Genomic DNA, 26,393 nt, shown 5'->3' with positions numbered 1-26,393 from the left:
TTTTTAAATATAGTACACCCGGCACATACATACATACATACATACATACATACATACATACATACATACATACATACATACACACACACACACACACACACACACACACACACACACACACACACACACACACACACACACACACACACACACACACACACACACACACATATACATACATACATACATACGACACAACATTTCTCCTTATACCTCATAAATGCTGCTTGTGGTGAAAACATCTTACTGACATTCCAACAATCTTATCAAAAGTGTTATCACTGTGAATAGGGAAACTCAGTGGCGGTCCGTGCATTTCACACCTCGGCCTTCAGTGAAGTCCTGCTTAGTCCGACTTGAACAAATATCCCTCGTAATACCATAATTTATGACACAACGGCTGGAGATATCATTTACAAAAGCACACGCACGCAGTACTGGGCGTGGCATCACCTTAATCGTCTACAACACAGTCGATTTTCCGGAGCAATTACACATCAATAAATCTGCATCATCAATTAGAACTTGTCACTATACGTGATACTGCAAACACTTAAAAATAAAAGGAAATTTAAAATCATTTGTCCACAAAGTTTTATTAAGTCCACCAAGAATATGCAATATTTAACAAGATTTTACGCTAAATTACAAAATGTCAGTTTAATCTAAGAAAAACAACACAATGTTCACAAAACGAACTATTTGTTGAAATTAAAAGTAAACAAATCTTTTTCATTTGTTCTTGAGAATAGGCTTACCTACATGCGACAGCGAGTTGTCCTCTCCTTCAGCCATTGTGGGTTAAAAAAGCGAGTAGATGTACTTGGTTTTTCTGCTAAAGTTTCCGGGTCTGATCTGTTGTCAGCTTGGTTGATTTGCATAGCGCTGCCTCCGCTGAGGGCTGAGGTAAAGTGAGTATCCAATCACAGGACGCGTACATCATGTTCAACGCGAGGCCCTCTAGCTGGCCTTACTGTGCCAACTCGTGATCTGATTGGCTATCGCAACTGTATATCAACGACATGTGCCCGTTCATGTACAGCGCACAGACACCCTCACTGTTGATTCTGAAGGCGTCGGTCAGATGTCATACAGCCTGGCGACACAAACTAGCTGAATTCTGATTGGATTAAAAACTCTGACCTAAAACTACAACACTGAAAGGAGCATAACCAAATGGATATAACATCAAGAAAACAGTATGTAGAATAATTATATATATATTTAGAAAAAATACTTTTTTAATGAAATTGACTTTTATTATAATTATGATAATGATGTCTGATTATGTTAGGCCAGCAGAGAAGGGGCCTTGCTGGCTCTGACGGCCCACCACTGGGGAAACGTATTCACTCCTGAACTTTATTTTGTCCATACTGAATATTTTTAACTAACATTTAAGTGAACAATCACAATGTCTTAGAATACACAGAAAAATAATTATTGTTGGATGTGATTCATTGTCATCTACACACTGCTCCAAATGTCTTTCTGGCGGCTCCAAATGACTTTCTGTTTTAGTAACATAACATAACAGCAAGAACTATTATTTATGGACACATTCTCCATTCACATGCAGATCAGTATCTGAAAAGATTATATACATGCAATCATTCCTGCTTGATTAGGATTTCAGTTGGTTCACACTGCTCATAATGGTCTCCTGCTGCAGTATTGTACGTGAGGTGATAAGGTGGAGCACCCTGAGGAGCGCTCACTGATATATCTCAGTTAGGCTAATATCTTTGTACCACATTTTTCTCTGTTAAATCTTAATCAAGGACTTGTCGAGTGTCACTTGACATTTGCATTTGCTGAGCAGAGCTGTGATGCAGTGTTAGTTGGACAGCTTGCTTCCATTAACTGCACCCAGTACTAGTTCTTCTCCTCACAGGACCATGGTGAACATCCGGAAATAATAAACATGTTTTTACTGTTCTTCATTAAAATTCACCATAAACAAGGTGGACCCTAATTGAGATGATAAACTCCAGCAAATGAAAATGACTATTAACCTCGGCAAGAAAAAGATGTGTCACGTAACAGTTAACACTCAACTTTTTTCAATAATACATTGCCTTGTCTTGATAACAAAAAGAGTCGATAGGAGACACATTCTCTGTGATTTGATTTCTACCTCAAGGTTTAATTAGACATGATTGTTTATTGAGGGTTATCTTTTTATTTATTTGTTTATTCTTTTTTTTGGGTAAGGCATTGATGACGGCTGACATTCCAAAGACCGACCACATTAATTAAACAGTCAAGAGTATTTCTTTGCTCAAGTGACACACTTGGGTACTAGAAGGTCTTACAAATATAAACATACAGCAACCCCCCCTTCCCCCCAAAAAAACAACAATTACCTACTGCTATATCCAGGAAACAAGTCCGCTAGACTGTCAGCTGTAAAGTCTTGATTAAACCAAATATTTCCCATTCGCTTGTGTTTTTCTGGCAGGTTCCACATCAACCATGGTCTTATACTCACATATTTGTCTGTCAGTCGAGACACAGTGTCATTTTCACGCCGTTACCAAAGGTGTATGAAGAAAGGAACACTGAGCAGGCTGGAGGAATTTGACTTCAGGAGAGATATGAAACGGGACTGTCACGAGCGAGTTGACAGCTGGGTGGGAATTGACAGCTGCTGTCAATTCCCTCATCACAGACACGGACATTTAAACCAGACGCTGGCACTCATCCAGCGTCGGAAGACACTACGCCTCGCGTCTCGCCCGTGCCTTGAACTGCTATCGGTACAAGAGTTGCTTCGCCCGAGGTATTTATTAGCCACGATCGCGTCAGTTATTACTCTCTGGATTGTATGCTGTTTTGCACCATCGTGTGCCTTTTTATCTTTCCCCGAGCGAGTGAGGTTGGACGGATCGCCCCCGTTCACCCACTGGCTTTGCTGTTTTGTCACTTTTTGTTCAACAAGATTTTTTCTGGGTACGCGTTATCTCGCACCCGCGCCTTTTGTTAACAAATTACCTGCCAGCACCAATGTCTCTGTCACCTGCTTAGCGATCCTCCCCAACTATTAACGTTCTGACTCGTCAGCTGCCACTGTCGTCACCGGAACGTGACAGGGACGAGCTTCCAGGAATCAGTGTGTAAGGATAAGTCACGGGTGGATGGCCAAACCAGTTGCCTCAAGCCATTGTCTCTAGACAGTCCATCGAAATGGCAGGAGAATGGCAGAGGGTCAGGGACCGATGGGACAGTGATCTCTTGCTCCTGAAAAGGAAACTGTAAGGAATGATACCAATAGGAGCTCATGAACAGAAACAAGCCTGCAGACGAGGAGGTAAGAGGGTTGTGGGATATTCAACCCATGGAAGGTGTAGGCTCTAGGAGGCTGTATGGTGGGTTGAGATATACAGTACCTACTGTCTGTGCTGATTTTCACAGCCTGAGAATGGAGAGGATTCCTTGACCCTTCATCCACGACGACTGGCAAACCAGAGTGGGCACATCAGGCATTTGTCGCGGAGGCTTACACAAGTGCAGTTGATCACTATGATTGGCCAAAGCCAACCCGCCTCCAGGAGACAGCAATCAGTTAAGACTTAATTGGCATATCACCACAGAAATGATGTCAATGGAGATGCTACATACCTTGAAGCTGTAGTTGACCAGAATGTCCACTGTCTCAAGGGCAGAGGGAAGATCAGAGAGTGGAATGGATTGAATCATCTTAGAAATCAGTCAACCACATTAAACATGGCCGTGTTTCCATTAAAAGGAGGCAGACAAGAGAAATCAAATTGATTGACAGGGAGATGGGTCAAGGTTGTAGGAGATGCATAGGACCAAGGCTTCCTCTGTTTTTCCATGAATCTGAGGACACAAACTTTCCTCATTCTTTGTACAGCAGTGAACATCATCAGACATGTTCACTGCGACCAAACCAGTATCCCACCCGATCATAGCTTGTGATCATTAGGTATGTGAAGCAGTATGTTATGGAAAAGTCATCTTTATATCAAAATAGAGCATATCATTGAATAGCAATTTACAACACAAATAAAATAGTGACTTTTGTTTTAGCACACAGGGTATTTTAGACTAAATTAAAATATATAACAATCGTCACACGTGATCGACTCATAATTAATGGCAAACGTGTCATTTACAATTGTCAGTGTCAATACACCTGATCTTTGAAATGCATGAAACGAGTCGATGCGTGTCAATATATACCTCCAAACTATTAAGTGTGCACAATCAGTCACACTACTGAAACTGTAATGGAAGTAGGAATGGTCCTGCTTTTGGAATAAAGTCAGGTGGATATGAAGGGATGAGTGTAAAAATGCAGTGTGTTCTTGGTGCGAGCCGTGTCACAATGTGCAATGAGAGGGTGAAAGAAGTGCACAATTGCTCCCGGGCAGAGCTAACTGGGAGATTCCATGGGAGGATGGTAAGAGAACATCCTTCTGTAGCAGATGAGACAGGTGTGGAAGGACTTCCACAATCATGGCTCAGCCGGGGCCACCAGAAGCATTGTTGGAGGAATTGGAGAGCTCCATTGAGCCCATTGCATGCCAACTTAGACACTCATTGCATGACTTGAAAGCAAACTGACGAGGTGATCCTTAGTACTTGAAACATGGCTGGATATTTAGTGGAACCAAAAGAAATCACCAAATATTTAATATCCTTAATATCCTGACTTGCAGGAGCGCATCCTTTGATCTATACTAGCTAGGCATCACTAGTAGAACTAGAACATGCAAATACGATTTGCTCATATCATTACATCTCCCTTTCTTAATTGAATTATTTACTTTGAACAAATGTAATGAATTTAATTATCTCAGTAATTAGCAAATTTAAACTTGAATAAAGTCTTTCCAAACCTTCCAACAATAAATGAAACATTCACATGATACATTCATTATCACATGATACATCCATTATTTTTTTCACCATGATCACTTAGAAAAACATGTTAAATGGTTTCAATCAGTCTCTCAGGTGGTTTCACTTTCCTTGAGGATTTTCGGATAGCATGTCCTGGATTTAGAGGTGTTACAACAGTCTCTGTTACAGTCTCTGTTCGTTGACTTGCTATTGTTGGTTCTTTGAGAAGATCTTGGCGGTCTCTTCTTAAAACAGCACCTTCCTCTGTCTGAATGTTGTATGACCTTGGTTGGACCTGACGCAGAACAGTCCCTTTCTGTGACCATGTGTCTGTTTTGTCTTTGTACCGGACTTGGTCACCGGTGTGTAGTTCAGGTAGGTTCCGTGTTCCTCTGTCATGGTAGAACTTTTGTTTTTGTTTCTGTTGTTCTTTGATCTTCCTCACTTTCTCCCCTTCCTTTGTCTTTAGCAGGTTTTCCGGGATGGGTAAGTTGGATCTCAGCACACATCCCATGAGTAGCTGGGCCGGGGACATACCACACTCGAGCGGCGTTGTGCGATACACCAGCAAGCTCTGGTAGAAATCCGTTCCACTGTCTGTTGCCTTGCACATCAGCCTTTTCACAGTCTTGACAGAACTTTCCACCAACCCATTGGATTGTGGAAAATGTGGACTTGAGGTTATGTGTTTAAAGTCCCACTCCTTTCCAAATTTTCTGAACTTCTCATTGGCGAATTGTGGACCGTTATCAGAAAACACTTGGTTTCAGAATCAGAATCAGAATCAGAATACCTTTATTCGTCCCACAATGGGGAAATTTGCAGTCCACAGCAGCAATTGAAAAGGGATGGAGTTGGGGTGGGGTGAAAGGATAGAAAACAAGATATTCTAAGCATAACAAAATCCCGTTGCAATCCCGTTTCGAGCAAATATGGCCTTCATGCCTGTTATCACTGCTTCTGCTGTTGTAGCTTGCAGTCTGCAAATTTCTGGATACAGGGAGTAGTAGTCTGTGACCAAAAGATAATCTTTACCCTGACACGAAAACAGGTCAACACCGACCTTCTGGTATGGTCTTTCTGGTGCTTGGTGTGGGTGTAGTTCTGCCGGTTGATTTGCTTGATATTTGAGGCAAATTGTACATCTCGACACTTGATCTGTGATGTCTTGATTCATTCTAGGGCAGTACATCAGTTGTCGTGCTCTTTTCTTGCACTTTTCAATTCCAAGATGTCCTTCATGCTTTGTCTGCAGAGCTGTGGGTGGACGTAAAGTTTCCATTTCTGCCGTTTTCTGCCGTGGGTTGTGCTCAATGTCCTTCCTCCGTGGAATCTTCCGTTCCAAGTTCTTTTATCGTCCTCTTGTCTTCCAGACCAATTCTGACACCATGTGTTGCTTTGTGTTAGCGGGTTCGGTAAATGATACAACTTCTGGATAGAGTTGAGGTTCTTTATTAGGACGGCTGTGTTGGTTGGAGGGAGAAGGCAATTGACATGTGTGGCTCTCGTAGGCTCTCATCAGACTGACTTGCAGGAGCGCATCCTTTGATCTATACGAGCCAGGCATCACTAGTAGAACTAGAACATGCAAATACGATTTGCTCATATCATTACAAACTTGATTGCTAAATTTGCCTTGTTGCACTGGTAATGTACTCCTTGATCCAGTGACGGGAATGGAAAGGTCTCATTTGTCCCCCATTCCATGTCAGTTCCCTTCACACAGATGAGTGACATGTAAAAGAGGTTTGACTGGCACTGTATGTGAAAGGGGAGATACTGTATGTGATGATGAGGCACCAAGGGTAAAATGACAAAACATCTCATCAAATCAGAAGCAGAATCAGAATCAGAATCAGAATCAGAATACCTTTATTCGTCCCGCAATGGGGAAATTTGCAGTCCACAGCAGCAATTGAAAAGGGGTTGGGGTAGGGGGTAAATCAGATACATGACAGTGATATTGATATATTGCGTTATTCGGCGTGCAAGAATAGTGATTTTATTCATGTAGCGCTAAATGACCAATCTTGTCCCAACAGCAAGAATCCATGTAAAGTATATTGTGATGCCTCAAAGACACCAAATGTTGAATCAGTACACCCATTTGTGGCATGGTTGGGGTTTTATGATGTCAATGTGCCTTTTCCGTGAATGGATTTCCTCCTGATGTCTTTGTATTATTCTTTCAATGTTGGGCTACAGTGTGTGTGTGTGTGTGCTTCCCTGCAGTTTCTTCCAGTAAGAGCAATAATTTGACAGTAATGTTGCCAATAAACAAACAAAACACAACCTCACTTATAATCTGTGTCTGTGTGACAAAGCATAATGATGTGTTAGCATGGCCTGGTTTTTTTCTATTGTACTCCGGCCTTGTCATGGTGGCTCAGGGGAAGACTTATCCATATGAGAGGCTTAGTGAAGCCTGTTCAGATCCGCCAGGATTATGCCCAGGCTAATACACTGGGTCAACAGCATGGTTCTCCTAATGAAATAGGTGTACAGTACTTATAACTGTCTCTCCACATAGGCTCAAACAAAAGCTGATATCATCCCTTTTGGCTTAGACCCACTCGTATGATGTCCCATAGTAGTAAATTCAGTGGCCGTATCAAGCTTTGCGCAGACATTCAGTACGCTCAGAGGTGTTCTGGCTGCACAGTGCAAAAGGGGGACAAAACACAGGAAGGCAAGCATTTAGCCTTTGTCTCTTACAAAGGAGCCTGTGCATTAGCACACCATTACACACACAGCAGAGGGAAAAATGGAGGTTCTGCTACCAAAGCCGAAATGCATTTGATTCACAACAAATTCCTTTATATTAATACATCATTTTTACAACGATTTTCATTTCATCATGCAATGTCAATGGCATTATTTTCACATGGCAACGGACTGTTTTTTGTAGTTGTCAGTTTATAGCTTCAATAATTTATTTTGATTTATATATTTGTATTCACTTGATGTTGTTAGACATTGAAAATGAGAATCGTCTTGGGACCAAATAGATCAGTTCCAATAAAAAAATAAGCAAATTGTTTTCTTTGCTATCAAACTTCATGGGGCAGCACAATTCATGACTGGTTGGTTGTCTTTAATTCTGGACTTTTGATACAAATACCGTGGGACCTCAACTTACGAACTTAATTGGTTCCCAGACAGAGTGTGTAAGGCGAAAAGTGTGTATCTCAACAATAGGAAACCATTAAAATGGGAATAATCCGTTCCCGGGTTTCCATAAAATATACTTTTCAACTAAATAAGTCTTAAAACTACACACAACATACCTTATTCTATGTATAATAAATGTGCTATTGTATTGCAATGAAACAAATACACTGCATTGTATCATAAAGTCACTTTATTTACATTTGTTATGGTCATTTATGTCTTGATGGAATGGCGTTGGAGGTCGAAGGTCAAAGGGAATTGCATGAGGACTGTAATTAAATAAATAAACTGTGCTGTAAAATAAAGTTTTATTTACCTTTTTGATGGTCGTTGATGGCTTATGGAAGGAGAGTCACCTTCCATAAGGACTGTTGGTGCTGTTCGGTCGTGTGCTTCCGCCGAAGATCACTCCGCCAGCCGTGGTGGGTGTGTATTATGAAAATAGTGCTTATTATAAGATTTTTTTCATAAATTTGACGTTTGTAAGACGAAAAGTTTGTAAGTTAAGGTGTTTGTAAGTTGAGGTCTCACTGTAGTTCAAATGCACTGACGAAGAGAAAAGCAACCCCCCTCTCCACCTCCCTTTCCAAATCCTGCGAACCCTCGGCATGAAGCAAGCACCTGACAATCTTACTTTCCTAAATCTTTAGTGGCAATCGTTTTAAGAAAAAGAGATTCAATACATGTGAGTTGTATCACCAACTTTTTATTGCCTCCCCCTTTCTTCTACAACACCTCCCCCTTCACCTCGATCACCCTCATTCTCCACTCCTCTGTCTGCATGTCAAAAACATTTGCAAAATCCCATTTTCCTTTAATAAAGTATCGTTGTGTCCGGAGAACAAATGTTTGGAGGACATGTCATACACTGTCCTTGTTGTGAATGGTGCGCGGCTGATCTTTTTGGGCAGTAAGAAAATTACCTTCTTGAAACACGTTGCTCGGAGTGAATATAATGCCATGCTGAGGGCCAGCATTATGCACATGATATGCACGACCTCGCAGTGGAAAAACTATGAATATAAAGTAATCACTGAAGGCACCTACATGTTCTCAGCCATGATAGGTTTGCTTTTCACTCTAACCTTTGTCAAAAATGATGATTTCATGATTTTACACAAAGGCAAGCTGTTTTATCCTTGTGCAAACAAGGCTGGGGGTTTAGAAAAAAAAATAAACAGTTGAATATTATTATTAATAAATAACATTAAACCTGTTTAATCAAGGTTTTTAGAAAATTGCTGAAAACGATTTTGTGCACATGTTCCTGCAGATAATGTTGCAATATAACACTCAGTCCAAACACTGAGTTTAATGAGGCAAACACCGTGGGTGTGCATTTTCGTGTTACATCGCAAATGTGTGGAAGAGAGTGAATGTTCTAAGGATCTGTGTAAACAGAAAGTCCTAAGCTACCCCAAGAGTCTCCTTTCCCTGTGAAGTTAAGAGTGAGTGCACATGTTTATTACAATTTCAAACAAAATGCAAGTGCCATTAAACAAATGGACCTGTAGTAAATTACCCAGGAATTTAATATTTGCCAAGTCTATGATATAGGACATGTGGTTATGAGCTGAAGTATCTGTCATGAGCTGAGCCTTTCATCCACCCTACTCTCTGGAGGATATTTGTAATTAGCATCATTTGCCTAATACTTCAGGTTAATTAGAATATTTAATTGAATCGCTCTAATCTTTGGAGATGACTATATTATAATCAAATTAGCACCACCACTAGGCTGGCGATTGAATGTGGCAGACTGCCTGGCTCCTGCTCTCTTATCTGCTCCATTTCCATAGAGCATTCTCACATACTTAATGGTCCATTTGAACCATACTATCAACATTTGATTATTCCTGAACAACAAAGCCAGGCACAAACAGTAGTCATAAAAGAAAGGATGATAAAGAAAGGCGCTATTGCTCCCATATGGCAGTTTGGGGAGCGCTTGCTCTATGTGAAGCAGCAGCCGAGCCAGGCGGCTGGGCCTGCGAGGCCATCAGGGAAGGGAGTCGAGTCAACTCTTACTTCCCTCCTACCGCCCCTCATCTTCCATGCCAAGTGTTTGCCAAGATAAGCAGATGAGGAGACATATGCTTGAGAGGCTTCTGGAGAACTATTGAGAGACTTTATTAGTTAAACCAGATGAAAGGTTGTCTGGACGGCTGCGCGAGTCACGCTACTGCGTACAGTAACCATGCAATTCCATGCAGACTATGGAACTTTGACGTTTGAATGCATCCCAAGCAAACTGCACCCACAGCCATTCCAGGCTCAGTGGAAGTGATGACTGTAAATCAGTCATCAACAATTTTCATCAAACACGTCACGGGCTTGTGCACAGCCATCCCTTTCGAGGAGTGAAAAACAAACAAATGAAAATCAAAGTATTACGCCATTCAACTGCAATAAACAGATGGTGGCTAAATTAAAAGAAATCATGTATACATTATGTTCCTTTTATTGCTTTGCTTTAATTGGGACAATTATAACTGCAACCTTTCCACTCTATAACGAAATGAATTGATTCATTTCGGGTGTAACATGTCCAAAGTGTACTAGTTGTCTTGGGTGTCTATAGTGATCATGTTTGACTGTGCCATATGTTCTGTTGGCAATATTACTTATTGGTTGCGTTTTATTACATTATTTTATTGGTTGCTGTGGTGATTCTTTTATATATCTGAAAAAAAGAACTCTTCTTGCAAATAGGTAGCCATATGCTTTTGAGGATACAGAGAAAAGGATAAAAAATATTCCTCAGGCCTTCTGCTGATTTATTTATTTATTTATTTGCTATTGTTTTTGGGGGCGTGTCCCTGTATTCCATCTGAACCTGCATGTTGGCGATATAAAATGAGAATTATTAGATTCACCCCAACCTTCAGTGGAAGTGTGTGTGTGTGTGTGTGTGTGTGTGTGTGTGCGTGTGTGTGTGTGTGTGTGTGTGTGTGTGTGTGTGTGTGTATGTGTGTGTGTGTGTGTGTGTGTGTGAAAAAATCAGCCCAAACTAAAATTATCTCTTATCTAAAAGGTAACTATAAACAAGAATAAATATACAATACAATTAATTATAACCGAAACATCCAATTTCAAAATTGACTGGCCTTTCAACTTTTCAAATGAAGGTTGGGCATTCTGGAGCCTATCCCAGCTGTCTTCAGACAAGATGTGGTGGAATCACACCCATATAAGGATGAGTTACAATGTTCAATTAACTGGCCATGCATTTTTTTGTAATTTGGGATGAGACCAGGGTACCCGGTAAAAACTCATGTAGGTTTCCGGTCACCATTTGCAGAGTTGCAATAGTGATGCATTTTTAAATGTTGATGTATTTTCGCACTTACACTCATTTTTTGTGTCTAGCTTTTTGCTTCAGGTAACAATGACATGGAGAATGGGTTGGTAAGTGGAACTGTTTTTTATTTCCGCATCACTCGCAAGGGGGAACTGAGGCAGTTTCTTATTAATAATGTATGTACATCATATAAAAATTTGGATATCTGGAGATATAAAGCTTAATTGCTTTATATCTCTCAAGAATATTGAAAATAAAAGTGATTGATTGTTTGAAGCACATCTTGATAGTAAAATCTTTCTGACCATTGGAGCTGGTGACGTAATAAGCCCTTTTATTCTCATACCTTTTACAATCCTCCCTCCGGGTAGAAATGACTAAAACATACCTATGAGCTTAGTTTGCGTCCTTAATCATTCTGCATAATTACAACGTTGGTTGGAGTCGTGATCTTTCCCACAAAAATGTCTTGTTCTCACATACACTTCAATTTTACAATATCTGTGGGCAATTAAAGATGCTTAAAGTCAGCATCAATATTTAACTAGCTACAGTTTTATATGGAAATATGGTATTTGAAGTTGAGCGACTGACATCAAAAGCTCATTTTGCCAAAAGAGCCTTGATGCCACATGTTTGTCTATAAGAACACTAAATGGTGTGGCAGCTGAGCAGCTCCAAGAGTGTTATTGTGTGTTTGAACATTCAGCACCTTGTGTTGCTGGAAGTCGACCAATGTTTCCAATAGCTCTGATTGAAAGTGTGCACGCTTCAGTCTTCTTCTTTTCCTTCCGACTATTCCCTTCAGGGGTCGCCACAGCGAGTCAGTGTAGGACCAGCACAATAAGACACTGGCTTGTGTCCCCTTATGGCTACAGAACAAGCAATTCTACGAGCTTAATAAAGATGAAGACAGTGTATGTGTGTGTATATATATATATATATATATATATATATATATATATATATATATATATATATATATATATATATATATATATATATATATATATATATATATATATATATATATATATAGTCTTCGGGCACGAGGCGGGGGACACCCTGAATTGGTTGCCAATCGCAGGGCACACAAAGACATACAACGGTCACTCTCACACTCACACCTAGGGACAATTTGGAGTGGTCAATCTGCCTGCCATGCATGCAGACATGCGTGCAGACATATGTATGTGTTTGTGTGTGTATATATTCGCGGGAGTCAGAAAAAATATTGATATAACCGGACTATCGATATATCCGATCCTGTGCCGAACATCATTAAAAGTGGGCAATAAATGGGGGATCTTTGATACGGTATGTAATTTTCTCCTTGACTTCATGGATTCCGTATCTAGCATGCTTTTGTACTGTAGTGGAGTGAAAAATAAACTTATGCATTAAATAAAAACGTCATTTATTATTTTCATAACGCACTCTTGCAATAGTGACTCTGAGTAGCACTCGACATTGTTCTATCCACACGAGAGAAACCACGGACGTCAGCATGTACATACTGCATGAAAAACTGTGATTATTGCAAGCGATAAAGATATCCGAATACAACACAATTAAATACATGTATAGAAAACAAAAACTGCAACGTTTACATTACTTACCTTGATGAAGTGCGGCACGTCAAACTCTTTCGCGATGGAGGATTTGCTTCTTGTTGGATTGTCCTCCACAGCCAATATTGCCTTGTACTTTGCTCCGATATCACAATTCTTACGTTTCCCCATGGTTGAAATTGGTGTTGAACAACTGTACTGTATATAAAAAGACTACAGTATGTTTCAGATGCTATTGCAGCAGCAATGAAAAATGTGAGCTCTGTATGTGTGTAAAACACGGAAGCTGGTCATGTGACCAACGGTGTGACCGATACAGATATCGCTAATGGTGGTACTGTATAGAAATCCTTAAGCAAATATCGATTCATCTTAAGCTGCTTTTGTATCATTATAAGCAGAGCAAAATGGCTGGCGGGAGATGAAAAGGGCACCATAGTAACTGGATGATCGTAATAACCAGGTATTGTACTAACAGGAACGAATTATACATAAAAGACTAGAAATTTGCTGGGAAATGAAAATAGTATTGTAATAAGCACTACTATCAATATAACCGATATCGATATAACGAGACTTTACTGTATATATATATATATATATATATATATATATATATATATATATATATATATATATATATATATATATCTCATGTCTCATCTCTCATCTCATTTTCCGTACCGCTTATTCCTCATCAGGGTCGCGGGGGTTGCTGGAGCCTATCTCAGCTGTCTTCGGGCACGAGGCGGGGGACACCCTGAATTGGTTGCCAGCCAATCGCAGGGCAGACAAAGACGTACAACAGTCACTCTCACACTGACACCTAGGGACAATTTGGAGTGGTCAATCTGCCTGCCATGCATGTTTTTGGAGTGTGGGAGGAAACCGGAGGACCCAGAGAAAATCCACGCGGGTCCGGGGAGAACATGCAAACTCCACACAGGGAGGCCTCTGCACTGTGAAGCCGGTGTGCTAACCACTCAACTACCGGGCCGCCCATATATATATATATATATGTGTGTGCGTGTGTGTGTGTGTGTGTGTGTGTGTGTGTGCGTGTGTGTGTGTGTGTGTGTGTGTGTACCGTATATGGACACTGTATCGTATATATTCAGCACTAGCTTACTTTGTGATGTCCAACCCCTATGTATGGTCAGGGACTCTTTGATGCCGGGTTTGATGGAGTATGTCAGTCCAATCAGCCCGTCTTCCAGAGTCTGATTGGGTCTGCCAGGCACAGAGGCGGCCTTGATATTAGCTTTACAGCCAGCTGACAGCCAGTATAGAGCGCAGCAATACGAAATTCAACAAAAAAGCCAACACTCTGAGGGAATGCGCTTTGTTTGGGCTCATGTAAAAGATAGAGGACTTAAAAATAGGTGGTTTTCAAGAGCTGAATGAAAGCTGGGGTGAAAAAAAGAAAACACAATTCACCTCTTTGTCCGTCCTCTACCTCAATATGCACCGTTACATCTTAAATGTACTCCAAGAAAACACATTGTTTCATGTTTCATGCATACCATAAAGTGTGGTGGGGTAAACGTGTTGCAACGCCATGATAAGTCTTTCGATATGAGTTTTTTTCATTTGTTGTTGTTTTTTTGTGTGTTTTTGTTTTTGTTATTTATGTATTTATTTTAGGCAGAGAGACACCATCTTATGGTAGGTGGCGATTCGGAGTCTTCAAAAAGTTCTTGGGATTTTTTCTCTCCACGATTTATGAGCCATGGCTGATGAGTAGATGACCCAAGTTAATTATTATTGAATTTGTTTTCCCTGCTTCACTGATACTTACCTATACTCCGTACTCTCATTAAATGGAACGATGTGGCTTTTATTGGGAGAAAAGGTTTATTTATGTACATGGAAACATATATACAGCTATCTTGAATAATAGTTTTACACTTAAACACACACAGGCACACACACACACACACACACACACACACACACACACACACACACACACACGCACGCACGCACGCACGCACGCACACACACACACACACACACACACACACACACACACACACACACACACACACACACACACACACACACACACAATCCTCGTCTCACCCCCTTGGTGGTGTCCATCCCCCATTTTAGATTGGGTCCCCCACCAGAAGTCAGAAAGTTTGAGGGTTCTTCGCAGTATCTGTGCTGTTCCCAGCACTGCGCTTTTCTGGACCGAGATATCCGATGTAATTCCTGGGATATGTTGCAACTACTTGTATAGTTTCGGGGTCACTGCCCCGAGTGCTCCGACCAACAAAGGCACAACTGTCACCTTAATTTTCCAGGCTCTCTCCAGCTCCTCTCTCAGGCCTTCGTATTTCGATAGTTTCTCGTGATCCTTCTTTCTGATGGTTCCCTCACTTGGGACCGCTACATCCACTACAACGGCTTTTCTCTCCCCTTTATAATTGACCACAATATCAGGTTGGTTTGCCTTTCCTCTCTTGTCAGTCTGTATCTGGAAGACCCACAGGATCTTTTCTCGGTCATTCTCTACCACCTTGGGACATGTTTCCCATTTTCACCTGGGAGTTTCCAGTCCATACTCCGCAGATGTTTCGGGAGACTATGCCAGCCACATGGATATGGCGGTCGATATAGGCTTTCATTACCAGCGTCTTACACGAGGCAGTTATGTATTGGATTGTCTGAGGTGCCTCTCTGCACAACTTGCATTTTGAGTTTTGTCTAGTGTGGTATATCTGTGCCTCTATGGCTCTGGTGCTCAGGGCCTGCTCTTGAGCAGCCAGGATGAGCGCCACTGTGCTGTCCTTGAAGTAAACCCTCTCTAGCCACTGTTTTGACTTCTTGAGATCAGCCACTTAAGTTATGGTTCGGTGGAACATCTTGAGTAAGGGCTTTTCGTCCCTCTTCCAGTACCTCATCCTCTGTTCCCCATTTTGGATTGGATTGGATTTGCCTTTATTAGTCTCACAGTGGAGAAATTTACATTTCACATTTTACATTTTCTGAGACATCATCCATTGGAGCCTTCTTTTTGATATATTCGTGGAGCTTGGATGTTTCATCCTGGATTGTGGGTCTCGCAATCACTCGTCCTCGGCCTCCTTCCTTACATCTTGTGTACACTCTCAGGGAGCTGGATTTAGGATGGAACCCTCCACGCATGGTCAGGAGCTTTCAGGTCTTAACATCCGTGGTCTGAATCTCTTCCTTTAGTCACATTATTATTCCTGCAGGGTATCTGATCACTGCCAGGGCATAGCTGTTTATTGCCCGGGTTTTGTTCTTGCAGGCTTTCCTTTGCCCTTTATCTATGACCACAATATCTGGTTGGTTTGCCATTACCATCTTGTCAGTCTGTATCTGGAAGTCCCACAGGACGTTACAACCAACACCTGGGTCTTGCCCGGTGTGGTATATCCATGCCTCTATGGCTCTGGTGCTCAGGGCCTGCTCTTGAGTAGCCAGGTTGTGTCGCTCTGTGCTGTCCTTTAGGCCTCTCTAGCCACTGATAGGACAATATATATATATATTTATTTATATATATATTATGTAGTAACATGCCTTCATTTATTCAGCAAGTGTTTTCCAAGTGACAAAAAACAAAACAACATGCGATTAACATCATGAATGTACTTGAACGGCAACATCGGTGGATTTCTTTTTGATGGCAACCCATTTTTTTGTTGTGAGCATTTTACGAGTTAAAAAAATGGAGAATTCCAAACTGAGCTTAAATATTTGCACACCTCATTTGAGTTCTTATGGTTGAAATGCTTCTTTGTCAATCTCAGAAATAGGAACCGTAATTTGTGTCATAAAATCCAGTCAATGTTTTCCTTCTGTGGTGTAGCATAACACTGAATTTAGTTCTTCTGCGTTTTTATTCAATGCATAAAGTCAATAATGCACATGGAAATACTTGTGTGGTCTTGTGTGGTCTTTATTCATCAACACAAGATAGGTTATAAAAGCGAAGAGCAGCACCCATGCACAGTTTTGGTTTGGGATTGCTCAATAGGACACAGGCGGTCTCTAAACTCAGAGCATGGGGATTTGGTTCCCAGCCAACATACATCATTGCGGGCTGAGGCAGACCAATCGCCAGGACTCAAACGTCGCTGCTGTGAAATGTAAATTTCTCCACTGTGAGAGTAATAAAGGTAAATCCAATCCAATCCACATTAATCTAGTGACTAGAGACTCCACATATTTGTGATGATCCGAGAACGACTCATGGTTGCTCTCAAAATAGCTAGCGGTGCTTCCATTCAAAACAGAGGACTCCGGTTCTTTGTACTGATGGTTAATTATTTAATGTGATTTCACCCCACCTTCACCACCACCACTTTGTCCGCTTTCTGTCCAAAATAGAAGATTTAGTCTTTGTCCTTTTTATCTTTTCCTTGCTAAACAGTACAGCGATAAAGCATGTCCATTCCTGCCGTCTTCTCAGTAAAATGAAACTTAAATAACAAAGCGCGGAAAGTAAAACCTGTATCGAAAGTGACAACAACCCAACGCAGTAATAAACAATTGTATCATCTGCATTTACACTAGCGGTGATGGGTAATCAACATCATTTGCTAGCATTGCAAAAGCAACCATCACACTCCTCTATATTAGTTACAATGCAAGAAAGAAAACACATAATTCTAGTTAATTCTAGTTATGTTGAGAGAATGGTAAGGATTTAACACCCACCTGCCTATGCTGTTGGCATACTTACTGGGCAGAACCAATTGCAGTGCTGTGTTCTATTGTCATAAAAAAAGGGGGTTTAATGCTCCTCTCGCCACCTGCTTCCATGTGTCCTCCAAACATCTTGGCGCATGTTTTTCTGACATTTAAACATCATTCTTCTGTATTCCGCCATTGTGCTGAGACAATATGTGAGTGCGTTTGTCACGGGTTATCAGGAGGATGATGTATCGTCTAGCCTGCAGAGAAACATGTGTTGCGCTTTAATATCAAGTGCATAGGCCAGTATTCTTGGCGAGCAGCTGGAGAAAATCACAGGAGACGAAGAGTCCATCGTAGAAAGAGGAGACGTACAGCCTGCCTGCCTGGCAGATGCTGGTCCTTGTTATCAGCCCGACCGATGCCTTATTTATGTGCCACTTACAGCCATACTACTACCACCCCTCCTCGAAACCCCATCGTCCCCCTCCCCAAAAAAAACACACACACACACACACACACACCTCTCATTTCCCAAATGGGCACATTTTCATATGTCTCTATCTGATTTGTAGCGGCCTGGTAGTCGAATGGTTAGCATGTTGACTTAACAGTGCAGATGTACCAGGTTCAATTCAAACTCTGGCCTCCATGTGTGGAGTTTACATGTTCTACCTGAGATTTTCTCTGGGTACTCCGGTTTCCTTCCACATTCCATAAGCGTGCATGGCAGATTGATTGAACACTAAATTGCCTATAGGTGTGAGTGTGAGAACGGAAGGTTGTTGGTTTCTGTGTGACCTGCGATTGCCTGGCAATGGCTTCAGGGTGTCCCCCAACTAACGACCTGAAGACTGGAATGGGCCACAACACTACCCGCAACCCAGGTTAGTATAAAAGCAGTTCAGATAATAAATGAATGAATGAATGAATTTATTTGTGGTTTAGGGTCAAAGGTTATGGTCGTAGGACTTCAGAAAATGTTATAATGTTGCAAAAAATTGAGGTTAAATATACTGTACATAGTTGTAACTGTGAGTGTGATTTTTGCCATCTGACAACAGTACAGTTGACAACATACATTATTAATCCAGACCTTTTTGACTGGTCAAAAAGGTTCATAATGGTTAGCACATTTTGAATCCATTGTCGTACAACTTCTTCATTGGATCATTATTTAATTATTTAGATATTGAAGTGAATTGGATAATTGTAATCTGTATCTTGGTGGTCAGGGAATGTTCAACAGTATTCTCCTGTGGCTTCTTGTCTGAGAAGGAGCAATACATAGTTTGTTTTACACCCTTGTTTTATGCTGGTGCAATCTTATTGGCAAGCACCTACAGTGATATTTATGTCACATATTTAATATGGACATGGGAATGATTATCAAATCCATAGTTGTCAAGAGGGTCCAATCGTCCTTAAATAATGAATGTGCAAAGATGTGACTCAATTTGTGAGCCTGCATGGAAAGACAGGACAAGTACCACGATCGACCCCTTTGCCTTTCCCATCACATTCTCTCTCTCTCTCCGGAACGTCATTATCCTGGTAATTTTTTTTGCCCTCACTTGACACTATTCAATGTAATCATCCTTTCATAAAAAAAGAAAAAAATGCTTGTAATAAAAGGAACAACCCTGGTCAATACACCGGATATGGAGAAAGATGACCGTGTGCTTGGAGTCAGCATATAAATGGACCTCTTCATCAAAGTGGATGGCCAACTGGTGCTTTAACAGGAGTTCGACCAGGGCTGGAGATATCATTACTGTTACCTATTGTATCATTGCTGTGTGTGCTGTGTGAATATGAAGAAGAATGACGGTAGCATGAATGAATCAATGGGTTAATGAAGCAGCCATTAACAATTACAAATTAAAGACTTCTTCAATCATTTCTCAGAATCAGAATCATTTTTATTGCCAAGTAGGAAGTAGGAATTTGTTTCCGCTAGAACACGCTGCACTAGTATCATCATCAAAAAATTGCAAAGAGGCACTGTACAGTTCTATTTGGGTTTCTGTGATATTCTTGGTTATTGTTCATTGCCACCCTCACTCTACCTTCTCCAAAAGACTGCAATATTTCATTGACATGCTTTTTAAACAGATAACTTATGAGTGTGTAAGATATGCACAATGATGGAGCGGCTGCGGGTCACATTACGTTTCTACTTATCACTTCATTTGTACCCTAGTTAAATCTACGAACAGGACTCCACACCTTTTCTATTGTGCACATTCATTCGTCAGTTCTATGAGTTTAAAAAATACATCGACACACAGACACTCATTCAACACTGACGTGATGCTCTCTCTGAGGCAACGTGGTTCACTTTGTTCAGGAAGTCCAAATATGGGCATAGATTACAACACCCTCAGCTCATTCAATTTCAAAATGTAAACATAGGTTTATTGCTATAAATATTTTTAAATTATTGCTAGAAAGCATAAACATGTTCAGGTCTTTTTTTTAATTAAAAATATATTTTTATAGGGCTTCGCGCACACTTGCCCCGGTCTGAACCGAGCCTGGGAGAATGAATGTGTCACGTCCACACGAGGATTGGCAACCGATCTCGTAGTACGAAGAAAAAAAGGGGAGCTGGATCCAAAATACTCGATGGAGACAGCATAGTTCAAAAAAAGGTATTACTGAGACACGCAGGGACAAACAAAAGAAAACAGAACAGTAAGGCACGGCGGCTGAGCGGGGCTAACCTGCGTACTGTGAGGCGACAAGGTCAGGAACTGAGAGAATACACCGGCAAAAACCGAGTGAAACCGGGTGGCTTTTATAGCCAGAAGGCACAATCAGTGGGATGGGAATCGGGTGAGCGAGCCCGGAGAGCAGGGAGGTGAGGGGTGCACACCTGACGCCAATCAGGATGTGACAGTGCCCCCCCCCCCGTCAACGGACGCCCCCTGGCAACATGGGCTGAGATGGACATGAACTTGTCTCCATTGGCAGGATCCATGGTGGCTGGTGTATTATGTCATGTCCACACGACAAATGGCAACCGATCTCGTAGGACAAAGAAGAAAAGGGCAGCTGGATCCAAAATACTCGATGGAGAAGTATAGTTCAAAAAAGGATTTTACTGAGACACGCAGGGACAAACAAAAGGAAACAGAACAGGAAGGCATGACGGCCGAGCGGGGCTAACCTGCGTACTCTGAGGCTACAAGGTCAGGAACTGAGAGAATATACCGGCGAAAACCAAGCGAAACCGGGTGGTTTTTATAGCCAGAAGGCACAATCAGTGGGATGGGAATCAGGTGAGCGAGCCCGGAGAGCAGGGAGGGTTGCGCACCTGACGCCAATCAGGATGTGACAGTATGTAGTCTGATAAATTACTACTAGATGGCAAAAGTAGTTTTGATTCGATGTTCACATCGTGAATAAGTTGATTTGGAGTGTGGTATGGATGTCAGACGTCGCGAGTTGGCTTTGAGGGAGAAAATCCACTGGTGAGAGGATGGATAAATACAGTGCAGGTGCGAACTCTACTACAAAGCTTTTTCAAATAAAAAAGGCCAAGTGCTATTGTCATCATTAATGACGATATTTACACACACACACACACACACACACACGCACGCACGCACGCACGCACACACACACACACACACACACACACACACACACACACACACACACACACACACACACACACACACACACACATAATCCAAAATTAATGAACACTTCATTTATGCATCATATCACTGCACTGGTCTTCTTCCAATAAACTGATATTTTTCAATCAAAGTGACCCATTTTCTCATTTATGTTGTTGTATAGTAGAAAAGCCTTGTCAAGATTGGGGGTCAGCAAAACATGGCTGTAAATTACAGAGCCCCGAGCACATTTTTTAAGACAAGATCGCGAGATCTCTGATTTTTTGCAAGGGAATGCTAAGTTGTTTGAGATAATGCAAAACTTTGCGAGGGAATGCAAGACTTTGCAAGGGAACGCATTTTTTTTCTTCTTTTTCTTCAATGTCATGTAGGGGATCTATAGTAAAGCAACTTTACATTTCCAAGACACCTCCTTCCAGCTATTCTAACACTTTCTGATGTCTTTATCCAATCACACAATATCAACATAAACTTATCGATGCAATTATTATATTGAATATAATTTAGGTAACTTACCAAATAATGTTATGCTCAGCGATAAAATTATAATAATTAGCAATTAAAAAAACACTTTCATTTACATTAAAAATGTAATTTCTTCATTGCATTTCTATTGCGATGACGACAGAGTCGCCGCGTGGCAAATTATTGTCCACTAGAATTTTGAAGAGATTTTTTTTGTGTAATTTCAATATATGTGCGGCCCGGTAGTCGAGTGGTTAGCACGACGGCTTCGCAGTGCAGAGGTCGCCGGGTCGCATCCTGCTCCGGCCTCCCTGTTTTCTGCGGGTCCTTCAGTTTCACATTCCAAAAACATGCAATTCAGGCTTATCGAACACTCTTAATTGTCCCTCGGTGTGAGTGTGAGAGTGACTGTTGTACGTTTTTGTGTGCTCTGTGATTGGCTTGCAACCAATTCAGGTTGTCCCCCGCCTTGTGCCAGTTGAGATCCTAATGAGAAATAAGTCATGCAAAAAATGGATGGATGGATATTATTGTCTTTCAACATTTGGTTGGCCGATTAGATATTTGAGGTGTCACAAATATGAAAAAATGGCACATTTAAAAGCATCCTTAAAAAAAAACTTTTTTTTTCTTGTAAAGAAGAAACTTAACAATATTCAACTGTTGTTTACAAGAGCATGATAAACAATAGAAATTAAATTTCTCCATGATGAAAGAAGAGCTTTCAAGCTTTCTTCATGAGGAGTTTGCATGCTTATAGAGCTAGAGAACTCCGTTTTTTGTTGCCCTTCAAAAATGAGTCAAAATGGTTGAAAATTACTCCCACCAGCGCAATAGGAAAATAGCTGGCATTGAATAAGTTAAACGAAGCACTTAAGTGCATTTCAGAGGTTAACTTTTTTAAAGTATTTAACCCTTTCAGGGACAGCGGTTAGTACGGATGATGATTTCAATAGGGATGATTTCATTCATGTCACAAATCTCAATGCAATGATATGATTTAGATTATAGCGGTACATTGAGTTTCTGTCTTTTACCTGCATTATGTAACTTGTGGATGGATATCATGCTGGTTTGCCTGTCGTGTGCATGTATGATGTGTCTCATTGTAGAAGGGATAATCATGGAGTTTGTGTGAATTCAAAGAAGAATTGAAAATGATGATGATGTACATGTATATACATGTAGCATCAAGACAGGGAAGGATAACAGCACGTCGCTTCATCAGGGATATACAAACAAATCTAAAGGCACTACGTGTGGACTAAGGATGGTGCGAGGGTCAAATTAACTGTCAGGGTAATTTTGTAAGGAGAACATGCAGAGCTGCTGATTATCCCTGAGGTGGCATCATTTTTGTTTGTCAAAAAATGTTAATTGCCTGTTTTTACGAGTGGGAAGATTAAAAGTTAATAGAAGAGACTAAATAAACACAATGCAATTGCACAAGGCTGGAGAAGATGGTAATTAATTTGTGGCCACCCCTGAGCTAATTAGCTAATATAAAGCAGGAAAAAAGAAGTTAATGAGGCTTAATGTAACTGATACTCTCAAAAGTTTAGACTAATGGATTTATGAATGCATGAGAAATCAACTGCAGGCTCATGCCAACTTTCACGTTGTGCGGCCCTGCATTGTGATGGGAATCATTGTTGGGGTTCTTCAATTTGATCACATTGAATGTGCAACTTTAAATGTACTGCAGCATTTTTTTTCTTTACTTTTTGTTTTGTTTTTAAATGTCATAGCTCTGTTTGATTCAGAAGTACAGACTCCATGCCGAGTCAGAGATATTGGACCCTTGGAGGCGTCCAAGCCTTTCAGCAGTGATTGTGTTTTTTTTCTCCATCTTTCGGGGTATAGCTGGTTAGAGGCTCCAGCAGAAGTATATAAATTGGAAGGTCCAAGGAGGTCATTCTTCCTCCGATACAAAGCATGGATGGAACATAACTTTCGATTTGTCTCACGTGGGGGTACTTATGATGAAGATGGTCCAATGCGGCTGCAATAGCAAATTAGCTTTCAGTCTTTCAGTTTGCGTTGGCTCGGTCGCTTGAGGCTTCTTGCATGTTTCATCTTCATTTCCTCACTCAATTCACATGAAAAGTTCATTTTAAGAGGCACCTTATAATTCCCCTTATTACTTTGACAATACAAATGACATTACTTTGACTCAATCGTGTCACACTGACATTTACTGTTGACACTACGGCCAAAGGTTCTTGGGTAATTTGAATAAAATTATAGGGATGTGATGAATCCTGTGGGAGCTGGAGTGGGGCGATAATCAAGTAATTGCAGCTTTCATATATGTAATTTATCAGAAGGGCAAAGACCAACGTCACTAGCTGACTAGCATGCTTTCCGCCTTCTAAGAGTGACCTGTAAAGCTTACACCTCATGACATATATCTTAATGAGAGCTGTGGAAGGGTCCTAAGATAGGAAATCATCTGTTGAAACTATTGCCACATGACATACATTAACATGATTTCAAATAATTTGCTCTCTCGTTCATGGCAGACCGATGAGTTATTGTCTTTGCTATTAATGGCTATAGATTTTCTGGTGTCAGAGGGGATGTCGTGGCATTGCAAATTGAGATCTGATGGATGAATGACCATGTTATGTATTTAGCACACCACAAAACCAGATAGTAAGGTGGGCGGAGAGAGATAATGGTATTACACGTTTTAGAATGTTAAAACAAATAACATTGGGCAAAAGATTTACATAGCTGAATGTGGTCACAATTGTGTTAAATACATATGTACGTATTTATGCATTACATTGTCTTAAACCCTGGTCTGTTGCCTATGTTGTCCCTATTGATGTGTGCCTGGAAACACGGAATAGTCAACTTCAGTTGGTCCAAAATGATGCCGCACTGACTTTTACGTTTGGAAGTTCATTTTAATTATCTTTTATTTGTCTTTAAATATTACACCACCTCACCACTCTGCTGTATATTGGGATGTGTTTAAATTCGAATGCGATGACTTTAAACCTACAGATGATTTACTCTAACATCTGAAACCAAAAATAATAATGCACATTTCTGAAATAGTATATTCCAAGATCATCGAAAGAAAGACACTTTATTTACAAACAAGCTAAAAATGTACCCAGACTATGACTGAGCACAGTGTAACTCAAAAGTAAAAACCTGCACATCAGTCGTGAGCAATGTGAATATTTCAACAACAGGGGATGTCTTGTACAGTTCGTTATAACAGGTGTGATTTGATGACATAATGGGAAACGTGCAGAATGGGTGGGGAAAACTCTTCACCGCAACCTGCCGGGGATAGACAGAACAAGGTGAATATTTAGCTAAGCACACTTTGTCTTTGTTTTGTCATATTATTGTATTTGTTATTTTGTTTTTTTTTCCAAAATGGCGGCGCATGAACACGCAGCGGCTCCTCTCTCTCCCAGCAAATTGCCGTTTTTGTGTTTATTATGTTTATCAAAGTCATAAGTGGGAGGCCCGGTAGTCCAGTGGTTAGCACACCGGCTTCACAGTGCAGAGGTCGCCGGTTCGCGTCCCGGTCCGGCCTCCCGGTGTGGAGTTTGCATGTTCTCCCCGGACCTGCGAGGGTTTTCTCCGGGTCCTCCGGTTTCCTCCCACACTCCAAAAACATGCATGGCAGGCAGATTGACCACTCCAAATTGTCCCTAGGTGTGAGTGTGAGAGTGTCTGTTGTATGTCTTTGTGTGCCCTGCGATTGGCTGGCAACCAATTCAGGGTGCCCGAAGACAGCTGAGATAGGCTCCAGCAAACCCCGTGACCCTAATGAGGAATAAGCGGTACGGAAAATGAGATGAGATGAGAAAGCTGGGTCCGAGAAGACAGTAATTACGTCTGTGCTGTATATCATGCATATTAGCACATTTGACAATAATGCTGACTTTGACTTTGACTTTAAAAATGGGGTTTGCACCATTGTGGTCATGCACATAGCCGACTTGATTTCTACTACTCAGAATGCTTTCACACATTCCTTTCAAATTGGAACCACCGTGCTTGACATATCGGAAGAAGAGATGGATTTGCAGGTGTCAGTGGAGGATGTCAAAGTGTACAAAATACTTTGTTGAGGCTGTACATCACCATATTAAATATGTGACATACTATGTTGGCTGAAAAACCTCTCTTCTCATCTTCCATCCATCCATCCATCCATCCATCCATCCATCCATTACAACCTCAGAATGTTTTTCTTTCCCGTGAGGGAATTGATTTTTTTCAAAACGGTTATGCTCGAAAAGTAACAACACCAACAGCATATGGCTTTGACATCTGGAACCAAGTGTATATGTTTAAAGAATCTCTCAGTCATCATGAACATGTAGCGGGGAAATTAAACTTTTCGGTCATATTAATCGTAATCAAACGTCAAGGCATGATGTTACGCCTCCAATAGTATGTTTTATGTTCAGTGGATTTTTTTTGGGGGGAGGGGATATGGGGTATCTCAAAGGTAGCATATGGTGATATTAATTCAACTAAGAGATAAGTATCAAACCTTTTTCAACACAACCCCTAAAGCAGACAGTTTCAAGCAAACTACCATGCGTCATGGACATAATGAAACAATCGGTTCAGGGGCCAAATGCACTTCAAGAATTTCCATCCTCTGTAACAATCTGTGGTGGACAGTAAGAGTATCGAAAAAGCTTTCATTACATGTCACGTTCTGAT

General features: G+C 41.0%; 1 pseudogene; it reads right to left on the bottom strand.

The window, feature by feature from the left end:
• Nucleotides 1-15,779, bottom strand: part of LOC148896224 (uncharacterized) — a 32,305-nt pseudogene extending 16,526 nt beyond the window's left edge.
• Nucleotides 15,780-26,393: the final 10,614 nt, after the last annotated feature.

The sequence above is a fragment of the Hippocampus bargibanti genome, linkage group LG06, assembly GCF_051943395.1.
Source record: "Hippocampus bargibanti isolate YZ-2025 linkage group LG06, ASM5194339v1, whole genome shotgun sequence".
In the NCBI taxonomy this organism is placed as follows: domain Eukaryota; kingdom Metazoa; phylum Chordata; class Actinopteri; order Syngnathiformes; family Syngnathidae; genus Hippocampus; species Hippocampus bargibanti.
The sequence above is the reverse complement of the archived record's forward strand: the minus strand, read 5'-3'. Positions and strand labels throughout refer to the sequence as shown.